The 24,730-nt window shown below is 33.5% G+C and overlaps 2 protein-coding genes across 2 annotated transcripts in view; both read left to right on the top strand.

Annotated features, from left to right (window-relative positions):
- Window positions 1-24,730, top strand: part of LOC134846099 (uncharacterized) — a 434,549-nt gene that overhangs the window by 297,050 nt on the left and 112,769 nt on the right. The gene's annotated exons all lie outside the window — the stretch shown is intronic.
- Window positions 1-24,730, top strand: part of LOC134846101 (carbonyl reductase [NADPH] 1-like) — a 223,422-nt gene that overhangs the window by 73,262 nt on the left and 125,430 nt on the right. The gene's annotated exons all lie outside the window — the stretch shown is intronic.

A 24,730-nucleotide genomic window follows, 5' to 3' on the forward strand; every position in this document is an offset into this window, starting at 1 on the left:
TAGCAGTGGACCGCTGGAGTTCATCCAACCCCCTGAATCCTTCACAAACGTCTTTGTCAGATCAAGGTCAAATAAACTTTTTTTTCAAGAGTTTATGCGCGAAATCTCAAAATGAGATCCATCCACTAAGTTTATATTTTTATGACTCTTTGTTGTTGTTTTATTATTTCTTTTTATCTTGTCCTCTTCCTCGAGAGCTATTTTGAGTACAATATGTTGTTTTTTCAATATGCTCTTTATATAAGACCAATTAACTTGTCTCAGTTAAATTAGAAACATGTTTTATGTGTGGTATTGAACTGAAAAAACTAGTCACCGTTTATGAAACACTTTAAGCTGTATCTTTTCCATGAAGTGTTGTTCACATCTTTTTGACTGCAGTACACATTTTCAATTCAAAACCAGTGGAAAGAGAATTAAAGGCGGTTATTTTTTCAAATCGAATTCAAGTTATATCGAATGAGAAAAAGTCTTTTCACTGTAGTTTTCAAGAGATGAGGCTGGTCTTCGACGAAAGACTTCAAAAAACAAAAAAGTCTTTGGTTGCTTTTCCTCTGTTTTTTTTTAAATTCGTAGGAGCTTTGAAAACATTGAACTCGTAACTTTGGAGTTTTTTAAGAGTCATTGAACGTAGTTTTCAAATTGGTTTTTTCGCGGTTTGACTTACGTTTTTTTAATTTCAGTTCATTTTCTTGGTTAAAAGAAAGGCACACTCGATTATCGAACGTCAAAAATCTAACAGTCACGATGAAAAACGTGATCAACGTCTAGTTTCGACTGTGGAATCATATTCTCAGATTTCCCAGCGAAATCAAAAACGTAACTTATTCTCAAACTGGAATAATTTTTATCGAAAAAGTGTCTATCATAAGTACTTCTAGAAATCAAAGAGTTTTATGGCTATTTTTTTTCTGCGAGTTTTGAAAATTGATATTTTTCAAAAAAAATCCAACTGTTTGCTGGCTATGTTTTGAGTTTAAAATTACCTAAAATTTTTTTCTGGCAGTAATATTGCCTCCTTTTCAATTTAGCACAGATCATTATGGGCACAAAATATCCAACTTTTCAATTGAATTTTGTGATATTACAACAATCAATAGATTTTTCTGATGTTTGCACAAAAATGCTTGCTTAATAAAAGATATTAAATTTTGCATAGCATTTAGTAGTAAATTGTCCAGTCGAAACATGACATCATTACCTGTTTTTATTTGTGATCATTATGTTCGGTTTTTCCTATGATCAAGCAAGCATTGTGTTCGACGTTGTCCTTAAGAAACTACCCTAAAAAATTTATTCAGGCAACGTAATAATCAGGAGTCAGGAACGTAATAAAGACTGTTATATTGGTCGTGATGATTATTAATCTTTTTTAGGAAAACTCTTAGGTTTGATTCAGGCTCAAATTTGATTTTTCAAGGTTTGACTTACAATTTCTTCTTGAACTCATTCCACTTCCTTTTTGGAATGGAAGGCAAACTCCATATAGATCAGCAAAAGTTTAAAGGTTACAAAGTCTGATTGACTTCTACTTGCGAAACTGTATTTCATTGTTCAGACTTCCCAGCGGATTAAAAATACGTATTGATTCAATTTTTTTAAATTTGAGTAGTTTGTCAGAAAAATTCGATCAAAAAAATTTTGGAAGTCGAAGAGCTTTAAAGCCAAAAATATATTTTTGAAACTCAAAATTTAAGGTTTTTTTTTTTTTCAAAAAAAGTCTTTTTTTTACATGCTTGCATTCATTGACTCTTTTCCAGCTGTCTTTTGACTATATTCAAAAAATTAACTTTTAAAGACTTTGAAATTAAATATGTTCGTAAGTTTCGACAAATCAAAATTATCAAATATAAACTCATTTGATGTTTGTGAAAATCTCTCTCTCAAATCGTGAGGAGTTCAAGATTATTTATTTGCATTGAAAAACACTTTATAAATATCTCCAGATTTCTGAGCTGGCTTAACTCGCCACACATGCAACGCGCTAACGAAAATTTTTGAGCTCTAAATACTTCCCTTGGTTTTTTGTTCCTCAACTCCAATCCTAATATATTTTGATAAACGATCACAGGGAATTTTTTAGGTGTTAAAGAAAATTTTTTCATTATTTTAGACTTGGTGATGTTTTGTTTGTTTTTCTTTCAAGAAAAAGAAACAAAAAAATCTAATAATTACAGAAGTGTATTATTCATTTTGATGCATTTTGGTTGCACTTAGGAAAGCGGACTCCGATAAAAAGTTGTGAGGTCGAGTTTTAGTATCAAATTTGGAACTTTATTTTTAGGTTCCACGCAGAACAAAAAATTAACTATTGGTCGAATTTTTTAAAATTGGGTCATTTTTCAGAAAAAGAGCAATTATAAGCAGTTGATGAAATTGAAAGAGCGTGTTAAAAAATGTTCAGAAATTTTCAATAATTTTTTTTCGGGTTAGATTTTAAAATAAGCTAAAGGCATATATTTCAGTCGGTTTAACAAGTTTGCGCCGAAATTTTTTAAAAACATTTTAAATCAAATTTTGGGTATTTGAAAAACTTTTTATGCATGCATATTCCGTATTAAATTTCTATATTTTTTCGGATGAGTTAAATTGTCCAACCCATGTTGGTTGCCTAACAAAATATTCTTTCTTAGTTTTAAAAACTTTCTAAAATAAAAAAAAGAAAAAGACGAGGATGACTCGCCTTTTAATACCGACAAGTCATTGTTATTTAGTCTTCTGACAAAAACGAATGATTTTCTAGTACAGACCATGATAATGTGGCCAGAAAACGTTCGAATTATTTTATAATTTTGAGCAATTCAAAATTTATGTGGTAATAAAAAGTAATATATGCATGCGCATCAGAAATTAATGAGCTCTCACATGGACAACAATTCATTGTCTTCAATCATCATGAGTTTTGACTTATTGGTTATACTCATAGAGTAATTTCAGATAAGGTAAACCGTCTGATCGTCACGCTATCTTTTTTTCGGCCGGATAGATTCGTGCAACTTCTTAGTCTAATACCGATTTTAATCTTACTCTTATATCTCTTAGTCTCAATAGATCTAGTGTAAACTGGTTTATGTGAGTTAGTTCTTGGAGTTTATCCAGAATGAGAACAACTGTATTCAAAATTTTATTCAAATTTTTCTGAAATTGATTTGGTTCCTGGATTTTGTTTTATTTTTTAATCTCTAATTTTTTTCAAATACATGAAAAATGTAGAAAAAACGTTTCTTTCCCCGAGTTGAGGTAGTTGATTTGTGTTTCAGATTTCTTGACCAAAAAAAATGTTTCAACTTTCTTGGCCGGTTTTTGATATGATTCTCTTTTCTTGACTGTCTAGACGGAAATTTTTTACGAATTCATTTGTTCAACTCCACATAGAACTGTAAGTTTTCACTGTCTCCAATTTATCGACTGTCAAAAAAATTTTATTTTCAATTTGACCCATACCAGACTTGTTTCTACCGTCGTGACTCTTAATGCGGCATATAAAGGTTATCTCGACTGTTTAGATCACAAAAATGGCGAGTTAAAAATCTAACTTTTGTTCTGGTAAAAAAACCGTCCGAGCTCAAGTGATTATTCACTTTCTTCGAAAGTCAGAACAGCAAGGTTCTTCGTATCAGAAAAAAATTTTCATGTAGTTATTTATTAAGAGAAGTTGTGGATTTCATTTTTTTTTTCAGAAAAAAACGCAGAACAATTTTTTTTCAATTTTTGCCCGAGAAGCGCTAAATTAAACTTCCACAACTAGTTTTCTTCTTGTTAAAAACACTCGAATACAAAATTCATTCCAAATTTCAATGGTGAGAACAAAAACTAAAACACATCCGGAACGCAGGAACAAATTTTTGTTTTTGATTAATAATCACAAAATAACTAAGTTTTTTTGAACCAATACTACTAAATAACTATTAAATAAGAAGAAATTAATCATTTTTTTGAACCAATACAGGACAGGTTGATCTTTTTTGTTTTACCCTAAAAATTTGTGGCAAGAAAAAGATTTCGTTGTTTGATTAAACTGAAAAACTTTTCTTCGTTTTTCCTCAAAAGGGTCTTTTTTTTTTGTTATTTACTTTTGAAAATTTTTTAAACGTTTTCTTACAATTTTTTGCTTAAGTGTTTGGGGATTATCTGTTATTGTAGGCGCGCATCATGGAAGCAGGCAAAGATGGGTGAGGGTTGATCAGGAAACTGATGGGGAAAAGTACAAAATAAAGGGCCTTTTTTCTTTGCTTCCGGAAAATTAGTTATAAAATTCTTTTTCCCGAAGCTGCATACCTTTGATAATGTTTTTTTTTATTCTTAGCAATGTTATTTTTTATTAATATTGTCAAAATTTGTTTTTTGAATGCTTGCATCTTGCTTCTTTTATACCCATTCCAGATACTAGTTAGAAAAGTTAATTTGGCTAATTACAACTCTCCCTTCTTCCTCTCCCCGGAAGAAACAATCGGAACTGCCTCTCTAGTACTGTTTCGGAATTTTTTAAAACCAATAGAGTCAAACCAATCTAGTCATAGGCAGCAATCACTGGTTTGCAGCACTTTGAAAGGGTCCAAAAATGTTAAGTCGAACGATGCAGTAATTTTTCCTTCTAATTTCAGCAAAATTGCCATGTATAAATCAATCAAACACGTTGGGATGATGAAGCAGTTGATGGTGTGGGCAGAACATGTACTAATCGAAAAAACCTGGCAGTTAGAAAAGGTAAGTTGACTTATATTACAACATCGGCTTGAGACGCAAAAGCAGAAGTATAAGTTGTTAGGCCAATATGATTTTATAATCGGCTACTGCGCTCATTGTAACAAATCAAAAATTTTTTGTTGTTCCAAATTTTGAAAAAAGAGACGAAACATGTGCTTGATGTGTTTCTTCTTCCAAACAAAAGTATAGTTTTTTTTATTTTAAAAGTAGAATTTAACAGTTTGGAACATTTTGATGTATCAGCTAAACAATAACATTTACTTTGCCTGCATCAATTTCTTGTAAATTCGTGGGGTTTTGAAAAAGTCAATTTGATTAAATTGGGTTTAGTAATAATTGGGCGCTTTATATTGCGTGTTGGCCAGTATTGTGGTGTTGAAGATATGATTTTGTATTCTCAAAAAACTTTGTTTTCCAGGCAATGACTTTTTTAGTGTTTATTTTTGTATGCCCGTTTTCATTTATGTATCAAGTTGTTTTTCACTAATCATGAAAAGCTACTACCGGAGAAAATAGTATATTATTGAAACATAAATAGGCGGTTGCAAACGGCGAACTTATTGATTTGAGTTTGATTTGTTAAATTTGATCTTTTAATTTGAAAGGAATGAAGATTAGTTTTTTCACGCCAAATTTGATTTTTTTTCGATGTGACTTTTACCCAAAACTAAATTCACAATCATTGGCTTAAAGAGAGAAATTGCGCTCTCGAATTGAAAAAGTGCAAACGGTGCAAAAACTTGACTGATTGTCAGATTAAAAATTTTTTTTCGAAATACAAAGAAGTTTATCGTGATCTTTTTCTTCAAATACTGAAAGTTGAAAAAAAAAATCAAAGAACCGAATATATACATTTTTACTTTTCTCGAGTGTTCAATGACTTTTTCCAGTTTTTCTGTTGTGCTATTGGCTTTGTTTGCTCTGTGAACTATCCCACTTATAGCTTCATTTAGGTTGTAGTGATACCATCTTATCCAGATCCGAGTTTTGTGTTTGCCTGCAACCCGATATGCAGCGTTGCAGAAAAACCGTACTTAATAAATGCAGGTATGCTACAAATCTGTTCTTTTTTGGTACCATATTCCAAATCTGTTGTACCAAGTTCAAAACTTCTACGTAAAGGGTTAGCACAGGAGTTTTACATTTTAATGTAAGTAGAAACAAGACTGCTCATAATTAGAGAAAACCTAGAATAATCCGACTTCCCATAATCGTTCAAAAATAAATGATGGATAGTTTTGCTAAAAATGTTTCAAACAAAAGTTTTTTTTTCATCATTTTTTTCCTACACACACACACACACACAAAACCACTCACACAGCCACTCAAAAAACAGTTAAGGTTTAAGGTAAATTTACACTAATTTAGGTACAACTTAGTTTATCTTTGATACCTTAAAAATTTGCCTTAAATCATATTGAAAATTAAATGTGTCAGCCTTATGAAATATCTTAAAACCATTTATAAGTTAAACTAACCTTGAAAAGTAGGTAAACATTCAGGTATATTTATCTGAATTTTCCCCCTAAAAATGTATAAGTTAGGGTTATTTAACCTGAAGTGCTAAAGTAAAAAAAGTTTCAATTGAAGAGAATTAAGGATATTTTGCCTGAACAATTCAGGTTAATTTACCTTAATTTTGTTACTTTTAGGCAAGAATATATTGATGTAAAAGTAAGTACAGGTAATTTTCCTACTTTTTTAAGGTAAATTTAGCCATAGAAAAAAAGTTATAAGGTATTATTTAAGGCTGATGCATCATAATTTTTAAGATGATTTAAGGTAAAATTTTAGGGTGTTTATAGATAAATTAAGGTGTACTGAAGGTAGTGCAAATTTGACTTATTTTTTAAGGTGTTTTAATGCAAATTTGCTTGAAATTTTAAGGCACCTTAAGGTATATTTTCTCGAATTGTTTTTGAGCGCATTATAAAATCTGACACTTCGGAAAAACAAAATTGCTTCTATAAGTGCAACGCCTTGTAGTTTAACGCTGCTTATTGAGGTCTATGGAATAACTATTTTAAAAATTAAAAACTAATAGACGTTAAAAAAAATTCTTTTTCTATCTGTTTTTTTTTAACTTGTGGTTGAAAATTTCAGATTTTTACAGCAAAGTAATTAACTCAATGAGGTTGCTTGACATCATTTAGACCAACATCTGAGCCAGGTTAAACCACCGCTAACGTGATAAATCAGAGAATATAAGGCGCATTAATTGACCCCAATTGGCCATACTTACATTGACACATTTACTATATTTACATTTATATATATTTTTTGAAAAATAATTACTGGTGAAATTATATTTAGTTCCGACTTTCAAAAAAAGTGAGGAATATATATGCTCGGGTGGTTTTTTTTATTATTCAGACCAATTTTACAAAACTTTTTTCCCTCGGAGGGTCGATCTCTTGATCTGCTTGGGCCCAGCCGCGTGTGCCTAACCCTATAGTAACCTGCCACGAGTCTGTCACTACTGCTCGTTTCAAATAAGTTACACGCGTGGCAGGTTATTCCGCGCCACCAAATTGTCCTTAATTGAATTGTGACAGCTAAATGGTTTTATTATTTTCATGCACGTTCCAGACTCAAATTGTAACACTTAATTTTTGACATAATCGGTAATCGGCCTAAAACTCATAGTTTTGCCAATGTGTAACTTCCCAAAATTTATTCAAAACAATTAAAAGACAGTTGGAACATTCAGGGCTTTGCCTTAATAGGAGAAATCTTGTTAAATTGGAGTCTGGTATGTCATTTTCTTTTTCAGATAGTAAAAAATCTCTTCTGAAACGCGGCAATTTGAAAAGCCGAATCTTGTCTGAAAAACTACACGAGCACAAAATTTCCATCCTTTCTGCAAACTTCGGAACAAAAGAGACTCGTTAGATTTTTAGTCGTGCTTATGAATTCAGTTCTTAAACAGGCTTGTAGAAAATGCTTGACTGAAGACTGTAAACAGATAAATCTATGATAAAATATAGATGCACAAAGTAAAAGAAACAAATCAAACATTATACCCAACTCTAAGCGACAAAATTAACCTGAAAGCACTACAAATCTTGTAGAAACTAATGTTATGTGAAGGATTCAAGAGTGTTGCAATTTTTTCAACTTTTTTTTCATGTTATTTCCTGGAGGTGTAACTGCAATAAGTTCCCTCCTTGAAACGCTTCCTGACATAATAGAAAGGAGCAAGCTTGCCAGTTGTGTAAACTACAAGTCACCAAAACTGCAACACCTCTAACGGAAAATTTTTGGTCTCTTCTAGAGCCCAAATCATTAGGCAGAACAAGCAGATCAAGGTTCACGGTGATTAAAAATTATAAGTTAACGTAGTCCATGGTGTAAGTTTTGGTGATTGAAATAGTAATTAAAAATCAGAAACAAATTATACCCGAATGTTGACTTTTGGAGTTCAAATGTAAAAAGATTTTTCCCCTGGAATAATTGTTAGTGAATTTCAAAAACTTCAAAGTTGCGATTTAAGAAAATGCCAGTTTGACAAAAATCTGGAATTCATCCGCCTAGTTCCCGGGCTGAGGTGTTCGACTCATGATTCGACCGACACGTCGAACGGAGTCCGATTTTTATCGCAAACTAGACGGTCGAACAAACCCTATAGTCAAACACTAGAGTCCAGCTTAGAACGAACACATTCGAAGCCATTGTTTCTTTAATCAAGTCGGTCAAAACATAGCCAAATTGGGTCGAGTCGGTCAAAAAATAGCCATTTTTAAGCGAACCGGTCAAAACATAGCCATTTTTGGTTTGTTTGAGTGAAACGTAAGTCCAACAACTCAACCCGGGCTGCTCGAATCTACGATGCTCAAGTTTGTGGCATTTTCTATTATATTTTGCGGCTGCTCAGGCTGAGGTTTTTGACAGATGATTTTTGACAGAAACAGTCAAATGATGTCCGAGTTTGGTTGTAGTTCAGGAAGCTTTGATTAATTCCTGGTAAAAGCAAAAAAAATTCCGGTAAGTCCGGTAAAGTCGAAGAAAGTCGAGCGAAGTCGAACAATGTCCGGTATATTCGAAAAAAGTCGAAAACAGACATCGTTCGACTCAAAAAATTGAAATCGGACACCGTTCGACTGAAAAAGCCGAAAAGGGACATCGCTCGACCGTTTCGGTCGAATCATGAGTCGACCACCTCGGCCCGGGTTTGAAGCTCTTATTCATAATGCTGAAACTACAAGTCGCACCCCGAGTTATTTACGTGAGACGATTTATACCACACTAGATGTCTGGTGAAAATGGAAAAAAATGAAGTCAAGGTAATTGACCATATTAGTTCACCAAATGCCTCAAATTTGTAGAAACATAAATATATATTGGCTATTAAGGGACGAAAATTTTTTTTTGAAATTATGCTACATCGATCAAAACCATTTCAGACCACTTGAAGGAAGTCAAAATAATAGTGAAATCTTTTCATATCAGAGATTCTTAATTAGAAATTTGTCAATTTAGATATTTCTTGTATGAAAGGGTAGACAAAGATAGGCCTTGGCAAGTGATCGCCTATTTAAGCAGTACAATTAAAAAGTTCTGAGATTTAACCAAAAATACAAGCAATTTTGTTACAGTTATAAAAAAAAATACAGTTATAAGATTGTTTTAAGTTGTCCTTAAAACCTATTGACTTATTCGATTTTTTTTCTATAAAAATTGATAAAATATCAATAAATTAGACAAAACAGCAATTTTTGAGACGGGTTATTTTGCGATTACGCGTTAGTAGCCTTAGATTGTTTTCCCAAGTTAGTCAAGTTGGCAATTTTTAAATTCCCGCAATTTTATGAAAACAATCACACGAGAAATTTTTTGGGCTCTTTTCCAGTCCCCCCCTTTTCAAGATACCTAGTTTTATGGTTGTTTTACGTGTTATTACGGCTGATTGCGTGATGTTACGCTGTAAAGTATGACGAACAAATCTGTTCACAGTTGTCGATTCGTTCACCACGCCAAATTTCATAGCATTATGACAACGTTAAATAAGCTTTTCAAAGTTGAATTTAAAAGGGGGGAAACTGGAAAAGAGCCATTTTTTGAGCTCAAGTCATCACTATTTTTAGAGAGCAATGAAAATCCCGTTCAAAAATGGCCAGTTAAAAAGTCGAAAATTGTCTGAAGAACTGAATATACCGAGCACAAATACTCGCACAATTAAAAGAATTGAGTGTTCAATAAAAAGAATTGAGAATTAACAGCACAAAATTTGGAATGTGTTTCTCATCAGAAAAGCTCTTGTAAACTACCACTCGAAGCTAGTTTTTGGCGCCGCGTTTAGAAAGATTGTGGATTTTGACAATCTCAAAAGGTTGTCGTTAAGTAAAACCGAAGTAGGGACCCTTTGGAAAAACTTGCCGTCCCGAATAGAGCAGAACGGTGGTTGCCTGCAGTACACACGCGCCACCTCTAGACACGCCACTGAAATAAAGTGTCAAAACACGAGTCATTATAGTAGTGTAGCGACTTAATTTTTTGCTATAAAATAAACAGATTTCTTAACTTATAGGCGCTGGTGCGAGAAAAAAAAACTCATTTATTGTTTAGATTCAAAGGAAAAGCCTGTCAAAATCAGCTGGCCCCCTTCAACGACCACGTTAACAACTTCTACGCTAACTCAAATATCAACTCAGGGTAAGATAATCCGTCGGAAAAGTCGAACAATCCGTCGAACAATTTTTGATTCCTTATGTGCGCTCATGGCCAGATCCAAATTTTAGGGTAAGTGGAAAAATGGAATAGTTTAAATAGTAGGGGGACCCTTTGGGTAGTCGGGGGGTCGAATCCTTGAGGGGAGCGGGAAAGAGATGAGGTTGGTCGCTTCGATCAGTGCAAAACCTGTCCAATGTAACTCACCTTCAAGTCAACTCACAAAAAAGATTCAATCATTTGCACAAATAGTTATTCAATCATTTGCAAGAATAGTTTCAGAAACAACTTACAATCAGATTTGAAATAATTCGACGTCTTTCAAAGCGCAAGATTTAAACCGAAAAAAAGTTTTCAATGGTGTTTTCTTGTCTGCAACATTTTGAACCTGCAGTTAAGATCTTGAAATTGATCGGTAGTCTAATTATTTTCTGTTTATTCCTTGCTGACCATTAGGTTGCTCCAAATAATTTACTTTTCGCTTTTATTCATAGGAAATATCCTCAACCGATTGCCCGTTAATCGGTCCCCGTATAAAAAGCTGTTTGTAGACCACGAAAATTTAATTAGTTACTGGCCAAGTTTGATCTTTTAGGGTGGACTTGTAGGCATCTTGCGCTTTTCAATTATGGTCGCAAAAAACAACAAGGAAACAAGGATAGCCGGTTACTGTGCAAGTAGCACAGAATGTCCCGACTACAGTCCTAAAAATACAAAAAAGTTTTTCAAATTAGTGTAGTTTTTTCTGCATGCTGTTATAAAAAGATCTGAGAGAAAAAAAAACTAAGGCATATTTCGGAGTCATATTAAAGAAAGTCAATTTTAAAACATTCTTTCAAGAAAAATGACTGGAAAAATGAATAAAAAAACTTTAAAAAAAATTTGAACAAAAAAATTCAAAAAAATTTTCATTTTTTTGCAGAAATGCTTTGAATTTTCAAGTTTTTTCTATTTACCAACATTGCGCTGCAAATTCCAAAATTTACCTTTACTTGAGTAAAACAGAGGTTTCACGGCTTAAATTAAGCTTAAATATGCTACACGGTCACCTAATTAGCTCAAAATTAGACCAAAAATCAAATTTCAAACCGGTTTTTCTCGACATCGTGAAATGTTTAATGTCGTTCGAACCATGACTGGAAGGGCTTTATCATGATATATCACATATCCCAGTCTGATGGATTTTTGTGGTACAAGATTTTGCGTGAAAAACAAAAAAACTAAAACAAACCCGAATACATGTTTCTCCCCATTTTTAATGGTCGGAACAAAAACAACTCCTGTCCCAAAATGGAATTTACATTTTAATTTTTCAGCAACATATAAAACTGCGTAATGATCGAGTTTTTCGAATTGGATGAAGTTCATAGAGAACATTTTGATAATTAATTTATGGAGATTATATATAAACATGCATATGTAATGCTTTACAGTCTTTACTTCAATTTGATGGGAAACAGCGTTGACTTCAGTTTTAAGGAACTTCGAAATCATTTTTTTGCTTTTAATTTATCAAAAAACAGTTGAAAAGCGAAGTGAAGTTTTACTTTTCAGGATTTCTCTCCGTGGCTTTTTCAGGTTTTCGTTTCCTTTTCAAAAAAACTTTCTGGAGTTTCGAGGTTAAACATTTGTTTGTGTAATTGAATTTTTGGTAATCTAACTTTTATTGAACTCGTTTGCTGAATATGCTTGCTGTAAGAGAAACGTGTCACTTCAGTTTTTACAACACAGCAATATAATTTGATTCCTTTTTTCAAATGATTGTTTTGGATTGCTTAGAAACATTTTTCTCAAATTGGGTTAGATTTCGATTAGTTTGACAGAATGAACAATTCTTATAAAATAAAAAATTGTATCATTTATTGTGAACAATTTAAAAAATACATGCTTAGTAGCGATTCATCAGACCCTTTTAATTTAATGATTTTTGAATAAGTTGACCCAATTAAGAAGTAGTATTACAGTTCTCTGCTGTGAGTTCAATTATTTATTATTAGTTGCCAAAGAATGGAAATTAATTTTGCCTAGGTTTGGTTTTTGATGATTGTTTTAACCTCGATTCAACTTCTTTCAATAAACAAGGATAGCCGGTTATGTGCAAAAATCACACAATGTGCGACCATAGTCTTCAAAAAATACAACAATTTTTTTCTCAGTTAACTGTCATTTTTTTTGGTGTGGTGTGATTAAAGGAGCAGAAAAAAATAGAGACAAGGTATATTCGAGAGTCATACTAAAATAAGCGGATTAAAAAAAGTTTTTAGAGAAAAGGTACTTGGAAAACGAAACAAAAGATCAAAAAAATGTTTTCGAAATTTTTTCAATTTTTGCAGTTTTTTGAAAAATTGAAATTTTTGACTCCAAAAACGAGCTAAAATACTCAAAATAAAATAACCTTACTCCAATACAACTAAATTTTTACGTTTTAAATTAGTCTTTTGTATGCTTTTAACAATTAAAACAAAAATGCTCGCTCGCTTTATTCGCTCTAAAGCTTTTTACGCTCGAATCACGACTGTTTGCGCTTTAATTTGATATATCATTCAACCAAGTCCGATGATTGTTTGTTTTACCTAATTTTTAGTGGAAAACAAAAAGAAAAAAACACTAAAACAGACCCGAATACAAAGTTCCTCCAAAAAAAGGAATTTAAATTTTAATTTCTCAGCGATATAAGAAACTACGTAATGATCCAGTTTTTCGAATTGGATGAAGTTCATAAAATTTTTTTTTATAATTTACGGACGATATATATAAACATGCATATGTACTGATTTACTGTCTTTAGTTAAATTTGATAGGGAACAGCGTTCACTTCAGTTTTAAGAAACTTCGACTTCAACTTTTTGTTTTTTTAATTTATCAAAAAACAGTTGAAAAGCGAAGTGAAGTTTTACTTTTTTAGATTTCTTTCCGTGGTTTTTCAAGTTTTCGTTTCCTTTTTAAATGGTTCGAATCACGATTGTTTGCGCTCCAATTTGATATATCATTCAACCAAGTCCGATGATTGTTTGTTTTACCTGATTTTGAGTGGGAAACAAAAAGAAGTAAAAACTAAAACAGACCCGAATACAAAGTTCCTCCCCCTTTTCAATTGTTGGAACAAATAATGAGGATGAAAAACTTTATCCAATGAACCAATTTTTTTTCTACGAAGGCGACTTCTTACATATCATAAGAGATGATAAGAAGAATTCATTTGGTGGAATTTTTTGATCAAGTTCTGAGTTGAAAACTTTTATCTTTTTTTCTACCTCTGCTTTTCAAATTTACGAGATCGAATGATTACTTTGACGAAAAAACTTCGTTTTCAAGGAAACATTAAGAAAAATGGTCAATTTTTTCAATTTTTGGTCTGCAACCTCAAAAATAACATACGGAGAAAAATAAAAACATGAAAATTTTTGATATAATTTTTTCAAATTTTCGACTAACAGTTTTCCGCAGTTAATTTCGCTCAGATCATTTCAAGGCTACACATATTTTCTAAGCAAACAAGTAAATTTCTTTGACAAAAAATGCTATTCATACGATTCTGTTCTATGGAAATGAGTTTATTACACTAATTTAACGTACAGATTAGCTTGCAAAAATTCTACAGATAAAGCGAATTTTTGCCATATCAACTCGCGCTTCACATGAAATTATAAACAAAGTGACAACTTCTAAATTTTTTTCATGTTTTTTTTTGTTTTCTCGTTTGTTTTAACCTTTTTGCACAATTTGATTTATTGTGGCTGGACGTTTAGTTGGAAGGCGGTGGAATAGACATAAATGTTTTTTCGAAAAAATTCAGAATAATTTTTAAAAACTGTCTCGGAAAAGTCAGTTTTCGGTAGGAAAATATCACAACTGATTTTTACAAAAATTTGTATTGACCCGGTTTCTTAATTTGGATAGTTTTTTTTATCAAAAAATCTATATTAATAAAAGTTGCCCAAACCCAAAAAAGGGTCTTTTTTCCTTTGAAACTTGAATTTTTTGATTTAAAAGTCAGTAATTGACACTGTTTGACAGTTAGTCGATTTCGTGGAAATTGTTCATTCTAGTGCAAAATTGGGTCCAGCTCAAACAAGTTTTTATTAAGGTGAGCTCTAGATTATTTTTCTATTGCTTTTGTTTGTTTCGGTTATATCCTTGAGTTTAGTAGTTTTACTTTTTTGTTCTATGGCAACTAGATTTGATTTTAACGTTGAAAAAACATTTTGATATCCCGTTGAAGCTGAATAAACCGAAGTGAATCAAAACTACCTAAAAACTTTTGTAAAAGATTTTTTTGATGGAAAAAGCCTACCGCACAGTTTTAAAATGCTTTTTCACTATAGTAAGAAAACTTTTTTTGCCAGAATATTGGAAAGCATTCGAAAAGATAATTTTTTTCTAAATTTAGTTCCAAAACATATTTACGCTTTCTTTCATGACCAATTTTTTTACGCTTTATTTACGGACCAACAGACTGTTACATACCTTCAATGAGCACAATTCTACATGGCGCAGTCACAAACAAATTTTTTCAATTTTTGCAGTTTTTTGAAAAATTGAAACTTTTGACTCCAAAAACGAGCTAAAATACTCAAAATAAAATAACCTTACTCCAATACAACTAATTTTTTACGTTTTAAATTAGGCTTTTGTATGCTTTTAACAATTAAAACAAAAATGCTCGCTCGCTTTATTCGCTCGAAAGCTTTTTACGCTCGAATCACGACTGTTTGCGCTTTAATTTGATATATCATTCAACCAAGTCCGATGATTGTTTGTTTTACCTAATTTTGAGTGGAAAACAAAAAGAAAAAAAACACTAAAACAGACCCGAATACAAAGTTCCTCCAAAAAAAGGAATTTAAATTTTAATTTCTCAGCGATATAAGAAACTACGTAATGATCCAGTTTTTCGAATTGGATGAAGTTCATAATTTTTTTTTTATAATTTACGGACGATATATATAAACATGCATATGTACTGATTTACTGTCTTTAGTTAAATTTGATAGGGAACAGCGTTTACTTCAGTTTTAAGGAGCTTCGAATTCAACTTTTTGCTTTTAATTTATCAAAAAACAGTTGAAAAGCGAAGTGAAGTTTTACTTTTCTAGATTTCTTTCCGTGGTCTTTCAGGCTTTCGTTTTCCTTTTAAATGGTTCGAATCACGATTGTTTGCCCTTCAATTTGATATATCATTCAACCAAGTCCGATGATTGTTTGTTTTACCTGATTTCGAGTGGGAAACAAAAAGAAGTAAACACTAAAACAGACCCGAATACAAAGTTCCTCCCCCTTTTCAATTGTCGGAACAAATAATGAGGATGAAAAACTTTATCCAATGAACCAATTTTTTTCTACGAAGGCGACTTCTTACACATCATAAGAGATGATAAGAAGAATTCACTTGGTGGAAATTTTTGATCAAATTCTGAGTTGAAAACTTTTATCTTTTTTCTACCTCTGCTTTTCAAATTTACGAGATCGAATGATTACTTTGACAAAAAAAACTTCGTTTTCTAGGAAACATTAAGAAAAAATGGTCAATTTTTTCAATTTTTGGTCAGCAACTTCAAAAAAAACATACGGAGAAAAATGAAAACATGAAAATTTTTGATACAATTTTTTCAAATTTTCGACTTACAGTTTTCCGCAGTTAATTTCGCTCAGATCATTTCAAGGCTACACATATTTTCTAAGCAAACAAGTAAATTTCTTTGACAAAAAATGCTATTCATACGATTCTGTTCTATGGAAATGAGTTTATTACACTAATTTAACGTACAGATTAGCTTGCAAAAATTCTACAGATAAAGCGAATTTTTGCCATATCAACTCGCGCTTCACATGAAATTATAAACAAAGTGACAACTTCTAAATTTTTTTCATGTTTTTTTTTGTTTTCTCGTTTGTTTTAACCTTTTTGCACAATTTGATTTATTGTGGCTGAACGTTTAGTTGGAAGGCAGTGGAATAGACATAAATGTTTTTTCGAAAAAAATTCAGAATAATTTTTAAAAACTGTCCCGGAAAAGTCAGTTTTCGGTAGGAAAATATCACAACTGATATTTACAAAAATTTGTATTGACCCGGTTTCTTAATTTGGATAGTTTTTTTATCAAAAAATCTATATTTTTAAAAGTTGCCCAAACCCAAAAAAGGGTCTTTTTTCATTTGAAACTTGAATTTTTTGATTTAAAAGTCAGTAATTGACACTGTTTGACAGTTAGTCGATTTCGTGGAAATTGTTCATTCTAGTGCAAAATTGGTTCCAGCTCAAACGAGTTTTTATTAAGGTGAGCTCTAGATTATTTTTCTATTGCTTTTGTTTGTTTCGGTTATATCCTTGAGTTAAGTAGTTTTACTTTTTTGTTCTATGGCAACAAGATTTGATTTTAACGTTGAAAAAACATTTTGATATCCCGTTGAAGCTGAATAAACTGAAGTGAATCAAAACTACCTAAAAACGTTTGTAAAAGATTTTTTTGATGGAAAAAATCTACCACACAGTTTTAAAATGCTTTTTCACTATAGTAAGAAAATTGTTTTTGCCAGAATATTGGAAAGCATTCGAAAAGATAATTTTTTTCTAAATTTAGTTCCAAAACATATTTACGCTTTCTTTCATGACCATTTTTTTTACGCTTTATTTACGGACCAACAGACTGTTACATACCTTCAATGAGCACAATTCTACATGGCGCAGTCACAAACAAAATCGAGCTATCGTGGGCTTGATGTGTTTTGTAACGGGCCGACTCAAGTGGCGCCGGTACTTTGGGAATATTGAGCGCAGAGATTTCAGCTCCTTGTAATCGCCGGAGAAGAAGTCGACATTGAGGAAATACTTGCCAAAAATGCGTTGTTTCAAAAAGTGTACTCGTTTTTTGGAGATATTAATGGACCTGAGGACCTTCAAGTGAGAAAAGATAGAATGGAACGTAATGAAAGAGTATTGCAGGTATGGAGGGTCAAAAAAACCCGTCTGTTAGAAGATGAAAAGCGATTGTTTAAGTAGAGTACCAGGAGAGAAGCGGTTAACGACTCAAGTCGAAGTAATTTCTGTCGTTCGGAAAACATGGACAAAGATATTTCTTTCAGATGTACCCTCGAATCAAGAATCTCGAAATTAACTTCAACAAGCTGTAGAAGTTGGCCATAGATGCTTTTATGAAGCAGCCAAAGGTTACGAAGCTTAGGTTGATTCTGCTCTGAAGATAACAACGGGAGAACGAGGGATGGAACATTTTTACGGCGGAGCTTTTTTGTGATTTATCCCGGGTGTTTGATTTTGGTCAGAAGGAGGAGTCAATAGTTCGGGACGTGTTTGTTTTTAAAATGCGTAACGAAGAGATTCGTAGGCAGTCGTGTATGAAGATATTGCTATCATCAGATGCATTACGATTCGCAGTGGTGAGAGAGAGGTGAAACGATGTATAAGAGAGTTAGCGAAGTTCTGTCGAAGCTGTGGAGAGAAAAGTTTACCCGAAGGTGATCGAAAAACGAAGGAAACCAACAATCAGGATACATAACAAGAGAACCCGTGACCGAATTCAGGTGCCAAGGGCAAGATAAATGCCATAACTGCGGAAATTGACTGAAACGGAACCATCGAGAACATTGCCCTGCAAAAACATCATTTGTTACAATTGAGGAGATTATAAGTAGAGCATTGTAAATAATGTCACTTAACCAAATTGTTGAGTTAGGTTTTACCCATTATGAAAAGAACGTTTTTCAAGTGCAGAGAAAAACAACGAGGAGTTTGGCGGGTTTGCAATGTGTGCGGTGCAGGATAAAACCGGTAATGAAAATCGGAAATCGTTAGATTTTTAACTGGGGGAAAAGGTTGGCGTAACAAAATTTAGATAGATTGCGCTATTCCAGTGTCGTTTCTCTTGCAAACAAAAATGCACGAATTTAAGACCAGGAAAAATTTTGTTCGTTCGGTCACGAGCCATTTGACGAATGCCTTTTACAGGTCGTAAGATGATACGATCAAGATAGTTGGAAAAATTTTCGTCGATATTAGATCCGAAGGATGGCTAGCAGAAAATGTGGAATTGTTTAATACCGAGGGTGGTCAACGAGATATAATTAGCATACCGGTTAAGAACGGAGAATTAGGTTTTTTGGTTTCGGGGATTTGCCTAACAAAATTCAATGAGTAATGGGTCCTTTGTTGGTTCACTTACCGGGATGCAGGTGTTATTGGACGACAGTCTAACTGCAGCCCGGGGTACGGAAGAACGCCACTGGAATGAAGTCAAGCAGGCGATGGAGGTTCTCGATGCAAACAAAGCGGCGGTTTATTGGAGTAAATGTAATTCCTTTGTTAAGGAAATCAATTGGTTGAGATTTCGATTGTTCACTAAAGTAACGGTACCGATCGAACGTAAGGTTGATTCTATTGCAAGAATGAAAAGACCGGAAAATATCACCAATATTAGGTCATTTGATACTATCTATTGTTCAGTTTTATACCAAACCTTGCAGCTAAAATGGAGCCGTTCAGGAATCTTATGAAGCAACACCCTCGTTTTGAGCGGAGCGATTCCCATGAAAAAAGTTTTCAGCTGATGAAAACTAGTGTAAGTAAATTCGTCCAATAGCATCATTTTGACCTGCAAAAACTAACTAGAGTGAAATGCGATGCTTCAAAACTGGGCCTGGGGGCTGCTATAGAACAGTTACGTTCGGATGGATGGAAACTGATTACGTACTTATTTAGCTTCTAGTATGACGCGGAATTACTAAACAGTATAAATGCGCTAAAACTATTGGCATTTGTTTGGGCTGTGACTCCATACCAAAATTACTCTTGGCACTCCATTCAAAATCGTAACAGATCATAAAGCATTGCTATCGTGTTTTTCCGAGAAGAAAAATACAAAAACAACTTTAACGAGGTAAGTAATTTGGGTAGTCCGACTGTTGCCGTTCCATTACGAGATTGAACATATCCTGCGCAAAAATATGGGGTTATTGGATTATTTGTCTCGTCATCCAGTGTGGGTAACGCCACATTTGTTAGAATTGGATAATACTTTCCTTGTAGCAAAAGTTAGTGCAATTAGTAGGCTGCTTTAACCGGCTACCAAATCAAACTTGTTTGACATATTAGAGTTTTTGAGCATATCGGCGATACAAAATTGGAACGAGAATTACGTCATCGTAAAGAAGTTGCAGAGAAGAAACTAATTGATGCGTTTGGAATCTGTCATTCGATCAGATATGTACTGTTGGACACACGCGCATTCAACACTGCAATAAATGTACTTTGCTGAACCCCTTAAGAATACACCGCGATTTTTCAACCACTGGAAAAGGGCAGAAATCCCGTGAATTGCCAATTATTAATGTCCATGTGATTAGTTCATCAAAACAGTAGTCGGACGAAACTTCCGTAAAATTTAAATTTTAATTTCTCAGCGATATAAAAAACTACGAAATGATCCAGTTTTTCGAATTGGATGAAGTTCATAAAAAATATTTTTGTAATTTACGGAGGATATATATAAACATGCATATGTACTGATTTACTGTCTTTAGTTAAATTTGATAGGGAACAGCGTTTACTTCAGTTTTAAGGAGCTTCGAATTCAACTTTTTTGCTTTTAATTTATCAAAAAACAGTTGAAAAGCGAAGTGAAATTTTACTTTTCTAGATTTCTTTCCGTGGTCTTTCAGGTTTTCGTTTTCTTTTTAAATGGTTCGAATCACGATTGTTTGCCCTTCCATTTGATATATCATTCAACCAAGTCCGATGATTGTTTGTTTTACCTGATTTTGAGTGGGAAACAAAAAGAAGTAAACTTTAAAACAGACCCGAATACAAAGTTCCTCCCCCTTTTCAATCGTCGAAACAAATAATGAGGATGAAAAACTTTATCCAATGAACCAATTTTTTTCTACGAAGGCGACTTCTTATATATCATAAGAGATGATAAGAAGAATTCTCTTGGTGGAAATTTTTGATCAAATTCTGAGTTGAAAATTTTTATCTTTTTTCTACCTCTGCTTTTCAAATTTACGAGATCGAATGATTACTTTGACAAAAAACACTTCGTTTTCTAGGAAACATTAAGAAAAAATGGTCAATTTTTTGATTTTTTGGTCAGCAACTTCAAAAAAAACATACGGAGAAAAATAAAAACATGAAAATTTTTGATATAATTTTTTCAAATTTTTGACTTACAGTTTTCCGCAGTTAATTTAGCTCAGATCATTTCAAGGCTACATATATTTTCTAAGCAAACATGTAAATTTCTTTGACAAAAAATGCTATTCATACGATTCTGTTCTATGGAAATGAGTTTACTACACTAATTTAACGTACAGATTAACTTGCAAAATTTCTACAGATAAAGCGAATTTTTGCCATATCAACTCGCGCTACACATGAAATTATGAACAAAGTGACAACTTCTAAGTTTTTTTCATGTTTTTTTTTGTTTTCTCGTTTGTTTTATCCTTTTTGCCAAATTTGATTTATTGTGGCTGGACATTTAGTTGGAAGGCAGTGGAATAGACATAAACGTTTTTTCAAAAAAAACTGAATAATTTTCAAAAACTGTCTCGAAAAAGTCCGTTTTTGGTAAGAAAATATCACAACTGATTTTTACAAAAATTTGTATTGACCCGGTTTCTTAATTTGGATAGTTTTTTATCAAAAAATCTACATTATTAAAAGTTGCCCAAACCCAAAAAAGGATCTTTTTTCCTTTGAAACTTGAAAATTTTGATTTAAAAGTCAGTAACTGACACTGTTTGACAGTTAGTCGATTTCGTAGAAAATGTTTATTCTAGTGCATAATTGGTTCCAGCTCAAACGAGTTTTTATTAAGGTCAGCTCTAGATTGTTTTTCTATTGCCTTTGTTCGTTTCGGTTATATCCTTGAGTTTAGTAGTTTTACTTTTTTGTTTTATGGCAACTAGATTTGATTTTAACGTTGAAAAAACATTTTGATGTCCCATTGAAGCTGAATAAACTGAAGTGAATCAAAACTACCTAAAAACATTTGTAAAAGATTTTTTAGATGGAAAAAGCCTACTGTACAGTTTTAAAATGCTTTTTCACTATAGTAAGAAAATTGTTTTTGCCAGAAAATTGGAAGGGAGTCGAAAAGATAATTTTTTTCTAAACTTAGTTCCAAAACATAATTACGCTTTCTTTCATGACCATCTTTTTTTAACGCTTTATTTACGGACCAACAGACTGTTACATACCTTCAATGAGCACAATTCTACATGGCGCAGTCACAAACAAAATCGAGCTATCTTGGGCTTGGTGTGTTTTGTAACGGGCCGACTCAAGTGGCGTCGGTACTTTGGGAATATTGAGCGCAGAGATTTCAGCTCCTTGTAATCGCCGAAGAATATATCGACATTGAGGAAATACTTGCCAAAAATACGTTGTTTGAAAACGTGTACCCGTTTTTTGGAGAATTTAATGGAACGTAGGACCCTCACGTGAGTAAAGATAGAATGGCACGTAATGAAAGAGTAATGCAGGTATGGAGGGTCGAAAAAACCCATCTGTTAGAAGATGAAAAGCGATTGTTTAAGGAGAGTACCAGGAGAGAAGCGGTTAACGACTCAAGTCGAAGTTATTTCTGTCGTTCGGAAAACATGGACAAAGATATTTCTTTCAGATGTACCCTCGAATCAAGATTCTCGAAATTAACTTCAACGAGCTGTAGAAGTTGGCCATAGATGCTTTTATGAAGCAGCCAAAGGTTACAAAGCGTAGGTTAATTCTGCTCGGAAGATAACAAATGGGAGAACGAGGGATGGAACATTTTTACGGCGGAGCTTTTTTGTGATTTATCACGGGTGTTTGATTTTGGTCAGAAGGAGGAGTCAATAGTTCGGGACGTGTTTGTTTTCAACATGCGTAACGAAGAGATTCGTAGGCAGTCGTGTATGGAGACATTGCTACCATCAGATGCATTACGATTCGCAGTGGTGAGAGAGAGGTGAAACGATGTATAAGAGAGTTAGCGAAGTTCTGTCGAAGTTGTGGAGAGAAAAGTTTACCCGAGGGTGATCAAAAAACGAGGGAAACCAACAATCAGGATACATAACAAGAGAACCCGTGACCGAATTCAGGTGTCAAGGGCAAGATAAATGCCATAACTGCGGAAATTGACTGAAGCGGAACCATCGAGAACATTGCCCTGCAAAAAACATCATATGCTACAATTGAGGAGATTATAAGTAGAGCATTGTAAATAATGTCACTTAACCAAATTGTTGAGTTAAAACTTACCCATTATGAAAAGAACGTTTTTCAAGTGCAGAGAAAAACGACGAGGCGTTTGGCGTGTTTGCAATGTGTGCGGTGCAGGATAAAACCGGTAATGAAAATCGGAAATTGTTAGATTTTTAACTGGGGGAAAACATTGGCGTGCCAAAATTCAGATAGATTGCGCTAGTCCAGTGTCTTTTCTCTTGGAAACAAAAAGGCACGAACTTAAGACCAGGAAAAGTTTTGTTCGTTGGGTTACGAGCCATTTGACGAATGCCTTTTACAGGTCGTAAGATGATACGATCAAGATAGTTGGAAAAATTTTCGTCGATATTAGATCCGAAGGATGGCTAGCAGAAAATGTGGAATTGTTTAATACCGAGGGTGGTCAACGAGATATAATTAGCATTAATGCTTTATCTCACTTGGGTACGAAGTTTGAAATAAGTTGAAATATGGTTCAGTCAACGAGGCAGAACGGAGGGGCAACTTTTTGGAAATGAAGTATTCTCCAATTCAACGTAAACACAAAAAGTTTATTCTGCAAAAATTCAGTGACTTGTTTGAACGCAAAGAAGTGCTCAAGAACTCTGAGTTACGAACACAATTTCATGATCCGTTGCACCCAATACAGGTCTCAATTTACATATTGCCTAAGGTGGAAGAATGCATTGGTATTTTTTTAACAGAGGGTCATTTCGTCAAATTGGGAAAAAGTACAAAATATCATCTCATTTGAACGACGGTTGTAACCGCCAAACGCAATGGGTCAGCGAAAGTGATGTTAAGTTCGAAACTAATAAGTAAACTAATCTACAAAAACCGCTATCAGATGCCAAAATCTGAATGAGTTGATTGATGATTTTGTCTTAACTATTAGCGGTAATCTTGACGATCCCATCAAGTTTTCAAAAAATGCCCTAAATACGCGTATTCCCAAATGAAACAAAGTGAAACGACTAGCCGACAATGTATTTTCAGCATCGTTTCTATATCAGGAACATACCGGTTAAGAACGGAGAATTAGGGTTTTTGGTTTGGGGGATATGCCTAACAAAATTAATTGAGTAATGTGTCCTTTGTTGGGTCATTTGCCGGGGTGCAGGTGTTATTGGACGACAGTCTAACGGCAGCCCGCGGTACGGAAGAACGCCACTGGAATGAAGTCAAGCAGGCGATGGAGGTTCTCGATGCAAACAAAGCGGCGGTTTATTGGAGTAAATGTAATTCCTTTGTAAAGGAAATCGATTGGTTGAGATTTCGATTGTTCACTAAAGTTACGGTACCGATCGAACGTAAGGTTGATTCTATAGCAAAAATGAAAAGACCGGAAAATATCACCGATATTAGGTCATTTGATACTATCTATTATTCATTTTATTCAATTTATACCAAACCTTGCAGCTAAAACGGAGCCGTTCAGGAATCTTATGAAACAACACCCTCGTTTTGAGCGGAGCGATTCCCATGAAAAAAGTTTTCAGCAGATGAAAACTATTGTAAGTAAATCCGTCCAATAGCATCCTTTTGACCTGCAAAAACTAACTAGAGTGAAATGCGATGCTTCAAAACAGGGCCTGGGGGCTGCTATAGAACAGCTACGTTCGGATGAATGGAAACTGATTCCGTACTTATTTAGCTTCTAGTATGACGCGGAATTACTAAACAGTATAAATGCGCTAAAACTATTGGCATTTGTTTGGGCTGTGACTCCATACCAAAATTACTCGTTTGGCACTCCATTCAAAATCGTAACAGATCATAAAGCATTGTTATCGTGTTTTTCCGAGAAGAAAAATACAAAAACAACTTGAACGAGGTAAGTAAGTTGGGTAGTCCGACTGTTGCCCTTGCATTACGATATTGAACATATTCCGCGCAAAAATATGAGATTATTGGATTATTTGTCTCGTCATCTAGTGGGGGTAACGCCACATTCGTTAGAATTGGATAACACTTTCTGTAGCAAAAGTTAGTTCAATTAGTAGGCTGCTTTAACCGGCTACCAAATCAAACTTGTTTGACATATTAGAATTATTGACCATATAGGCGATACAAAATTGGAACGAGAATTACGTCATCGTAAAGAAGTTGCAGCGAAGAAACTAATTGATGCGTTTGGAA

The sequence above is a fragment of the Symsagittifera roscoffensis genome, chromosome 5 (genome assembly GCF_963678635.1).
Source record: "Symsagittifera roscoffensis chromosome 5, txSymRosc1.1, whole genome shotgun sequence".
NCBI lineage: Eukaryota > Metazoa > Xenacoelomorpha > Acoela > Convolutidae > Symsagittifera > Symsagittifera roscoffensis.